The sequence below is a fragment of the Archocentrus centrarchus genome, chromosome 11, assembly GCF_007364275.1.
Source record: "Archocentrus centrarchus isolate MPI-CPG fArcCen1 chromosome 11, fArcCen1, whole genome shotgun sequence".
Taxonomy (NCBI): domain Eukaryota; kingdom Metazoa; phylum Chordata; class Actinopteri; order Cichliformes; family Cichlidae; genus Archocentrus; species Archocentrus centrarchus.
Window position 1 is genome coordinate 9,887,492 of NC_044356.1, and position 5,399 is coordinate 9,892,890.

The following is a 5,399-nucleotide window of genomic DNA, read 5'->3' on the forward strand; positions in this document are numbered from 1 at the left end:
GGAAACAGAAACGCAGACTTGACAACACACAGAGGAAGGGAACACAGACGGAACAAGGAATAAAATACAAATAAACCTTAACAGGAACAAAACTCAGATAGCTAAACTAAGAAGGCCTGAGGATACAAATGACCCACATCCAAGAACATGGCCCTGAAAACTCCAACAAAACCTGAGAATGTAACAAGAAATAACCATCCTGAAAATCTCTGAAAGTTTACAGTCCTGATGGGAGAATCATCCTTCCATGCGCTTCTCCCTCTCCTGTTCCTTTCTATATTTGTTTATGCTGTGTGACCTCTCACCCCTAAGTCTGACCACCACTAATAAGTGTAAAACCCAAACCTAATTCTAATTAACCCTAAAATCTGTATTTCCTGTCAGATATCTTTGTCAATATTGAGTGAAATAAACTTCATGTATAAAACACACACAGTTCTACAGAGTACCTGCTGTCACTTACTTTACTTTATACATGAATATACTTTCTGACGAGCCTTTGAGCAGGCTGTTCTGCACAACCTCATCTTACGCACACACACACAAACACCAGCGTGAAAACATTTGTAACAACAAACCTAATTTGATGCTTAAATCACCCTCACAGCTGGTACACATTTGTTGTTATATCTGTTGCACCTGCCTGTGTTTGGTGAGGTGGGCGTTCGTTTTCATTCAGCTATTTGTACCTCTTCCCAGCAGCAGGGCTTTTGCGACAAAGCAAAGCTGACCTGTGCTTGTATTGGCTGTCAGATACAGTTCTTAAAAAAGAAAATCTGCAAATCACCTAAAATCAGTTTTGGCAGGTTACACTGAGAAAAAAAATGGAAATCAGAAAACTGCAAATTTACACATCTCTGGATTATAGTTACAAAAATAACCTGGGTTACCTTCTTCCTGTGGAGGCACTGTACAAACATACAAACATACAAAGCTACAGTAAATCCCAATAAATGTAACATAAAAACTAATGATGATTGATTACTGGTGGCCTACTAAATGAAATATTATAGTATTAAATTATGTCTGCAGTTTAAAGGTCCTAAATTTAAAACCAAACAAAAACTGGTAGTAAGTTGTTAAAAAAACAAAAGTATTTTTGGTCTGTTTTCTTCTCTGTGCAGCTGTTTATTGCTTTAAAGGCATATTTTACACAAAACTGCCTGTAAAGTTGTATTTCTTCTTACTGCGTGACTTGAAGTGACGTAATACCAGTTTAATCCACATCAGCTTTCACAGAAAGCAGGAAAAGTACAAAACGAGCACATCACTGGAAAACTGTTTCGTGTAAATGAGTCATAAATCTTTGGCCTCATTGTCAGAGATTTGTTTCTTCCTCCTTCCAGCAGGGAGACCGCACGAGTTTCGTAACATCCTGTGGTCAAAGAAGTGTCCCGTGTAACCGTAGTATATTTGAAACTAAAAGAAAAATGCCCATACTGCTGGTTAAACTCAACACCTGCCTCATGTAAATGGTGACAGCTCAAGTGTGTTTTCATGTTTAATGATGCTAAAACCTGAATTTGATTTCAGCAAGAGTCTCAGTGCCACCCGTGTTTGCTATCTGTGAAACCGATTCTTATCTCATCCTCCTGCAAACTGATTGGACTTCATCAGAAAACAGTCTATTCTTTGTGCTCCGTTTGCTCAACCACAGCTCACTTGTGGCTTTTCTGTCCTTACTTTCTGCTGCAGAAGCGGCAACGTGGTTACGTGTTGGAGAACAAGTCTTAACCTGCACTGCTGATTCTTTGGTATTCAGACACAAACGCTGGCAAAATATACATTGAGTACACAGCAGCCAGTGCTGTGCAAACACGAGCCTGCTTTGCATACAGTGAAGCACGTATGCAGAATCAGCAGAAACCTGCAGGGCTGAAAAATGAAGCCAAAAATTGCAGTTTCTCTAATGCCTACTTGAGCCTGGCTCCAAAAGTGAGTCTATTCCCATAGACTGCCATGTTTAAAAAAGGCCAATTTTACAGCATTAAAAAGCATGTTTTTTAAATAACTCATACATTTGGATATTTAAGGCTTAAAGTTCAGGCAGCTGTAGCTGCTAGACCTCACCCAACTGGATCTCTCCCCCATGTCTGTGTTGTTGGTTTTTGGATCGTTTTAATTGAATTATCTGACAAATAATCTCGGGGGTGGGGGTGGTGGTGGTGGTGGTGGTGGCTGATATTCTGCCTCGCTGTTAAAATGAAACCACAATAAAATTAGAGGCTGTTCATTTCTTTGTTAGTTACAAATTCAGCAATAGTTATTTTCCCACTGTACAGTCAATGCTGGGTGAGTTCCCATCACTGCATTAGTGGCTTCTGGACAACTATCTCACAATCTTGAACACCAGGCTGAAACATGACAGAACATCTCTGAAGACACCTTGAAGACAGCTCATGGCACTTCCACGCATCCTGAAGAAGACTGAAAGGATCTTGGAGGAAGGATGAGATAAACTGGCCAAATCCAGGCGTGCAAAGCCTGGAGAAACTTACCTGAGAATCCTCCAAGCTGTAACTGATGCCAAAGGGCATAAATGACAGAAAGATCTTAACTTTTGTAAATGAGTGATTTTGATTTTCGGTATTTTTTTTTTACCAAAAAAGAATCTAAAAATAATATTTTTTCACTCTTTCATAGGTTACAGAGTGCACAGTGATGGGAAAAATGAAGCGGACTTTCTGAAGAGATTTTTTTTTTGTTTCTATATTACAAACACCTGACAGGGTGTGTTTAAAGGTATTTACCTGTGTTGACAAGCCTCTCACCCGCAGTTGTGTTTCCATCACTTCAGAAGACATCACACTGGCTCACATTCAGTTTCTGGTGACCTCATCCAACCGTAAACCAAAGCCTTTCTGAAGCAAGTCTCGGCACTCAACACCAGCAGTTATTTTACAGTTTTTAAAGCATTATCTAAATGAACATTAACAGGCTGTTTCAGTAGGAACAGCAGAGTCTACACTCAGACCTCAGATGGGTCACATGAGAGTAAAAAGTAGGATGGTAACATCCTTGCAACTGGGAAAAATCAGCTGTTTTATTCCACTAATTGCACTGAATTTTTTCATGTGGTGACAAACAGCAGTGGTAAATGGATTGGTACTTATATAGCACTTTTCTACCCTAACTGAGCAGTCAAAGCACTTTTTATTACTAGCCTAGCGCAGTTGCACACATATTCATGCCAGCACTTTTTCTCCTAAGCATCTTGAGGTGACTGTTGTTGTGATTTGGCGCTGTATAAATAAAATCGAATTGAACTGAATTGAGCTTTTAATTAAAGTATGTAATGTGAATTTCTGAGTAAGCACATGGAGACACATTTGTGAATTTTTTTTTTAATCACAGTTATTCACCATATCATCACAAACAGAATGCATGTAACTGCCAACTCGACCCCATTCAGGTGCCGTTTACACGAAGCCGTTTTCACTGGAAACGGTGTCGTTTTGATGCGTTTCAGCCTTTCGTTTACACGATGGCGTTTCAGAAATGATCCACGTTTACACGATGACGTGAAACGAAGGAAACGTCCCACGCCAGGCCACAAGTTGGGCGTTTTCAAATCACCCCGGTTTCAAGTGTTTACACGAGAACGCAAGCCGGTGCGTTTCTGAAACGCTCCACTCTGGACCCCGTTTCCGAAACACATCGTATTCACTCTGTTGTCGTGTAAACAGAAGGCCGAAACGCATCAAAACGACACGGTTGTCGTGTAAACGCAAGGCCGAAACGCATCAAAAAGACGCCGTTTCAAAATGAAAACAACTTCGTGTAAACGGCACCTCAGTCTCAAGCTTGTAGCAGACCGATAAATTGGCTGTAGATGGAACCGGTCGGCTACAAGTTTGAGACTGAATGGAGTCGAGTTGGCAGTTACGTGTGATGCATCAAAGTTGCTTTGAAGATGACAGCAGACTGCTAGCAGTTGCAGATGTGGTCCCAATCTTCAAAGCAACCATTTCAAAAGCAATGAGATCTCAAGTTTATTGGGTATGGTTGCAATGGTTTTGGTTGCAATGCTGTCTTAAAAAAATTATGTTCCATAGGACGACTATAGCATAAAAGGCCTGACAAGAAGATCTGGATCTGCCCCTTCTCTGATGATAAATCATAGGTATAATGCTTCATAGCTTGAGCCTGAAGTTGCAGGCATGAATTCCACCTTTGGTGTACTACATATGTGGCCAGTCTCTTGCCACATACATAAAATGCAATTAGTCAGAAAGGAGTTGTTCTTCCTGACCACCATATTCAAATAAGGTGGGGGAGCAGGGCCTGCTCCTATGTATTTCTAATGGATTGATTATAAGTTTATGAGAATGCACCAATCAATGTATGAGCACAATATCCTTTTGTTCTATAAATAACCTCAAAAAATTACTTACTGCACCTTTAAAGTAAACCACACAGTATTTAGCTGAGTTATGACTGTTTAACTGGCAGGGTCTTCTTTTCTCTATGAAAACTTGTTTAAAGTATGTTTGATGCATGTGTTGTTCTTTAGCTGTCGTTTGTTAAAGAAAAATTAAAATTAAAAGAAACTGATTGTACAGAACTGCCCCTCAAATGTGATTTTTTTTAAATGCTTAAAAGTTTTGCTATCTTTGCCCCAAAATAAGGCTTTAAGAAGCCGTTTTCCCATGCAAGTTACACAACTCTGCCACCTTCTTTGCTCCTACAGAATTCAGGATTCATTGAGTGACATGCCTCTTTCTTTCTTATGTCTCTACTTAAACCAAGTCTTTAAAATGCATGTAAATAAAGAAAAATATAAAGAGCTGAACAGGTAATTGTTTATTTTTCTTTCATACTTACTACATTAAAATAAAAAACAAATATGTAAGAAGAATAAAGTAGAATAAATATAACAGTTTTAATAGTTTTATTGGAGGTGTGTTTACACCTACAGTTAGCTGGTTATCACAGGAAACACATTAAATAAACTGATAACATTATAAATCCCAAAACAAGCATCTTTATGTATGCACAATAAACCAGGTAAGGAATTCCCAAGTTGATTCAGTTCATCTGGAAGCTATGGAAGCTTGTTTCCGCCACTAAATTATTTTTTTTTTTAAATCACTATCGGTAACTCGAAATTTTCAGTTGTTTTATTGAAATAAAAAAAAAATTTTAAAAATAAAAATTTCGAGAAAATGTATCTCGGGTTATGTATCTCAAATCTTTGCCAGCACTGCCAATCAGGAAGCTTCAAGAAAGAGGTCATTTCCTAATTACCCGGAAACAGATGATGCCAAGGCATGTGCACTCAAAACGGGACAGCGAGAGTATCAGTGAGCTAGCAGTTTTTAGCAAACATGAACAAATTGTCACGTTAGCTGTTTTTTGCTAGAAGCCATTTTGACCATTGATGGTCAAAATGGCTTCTA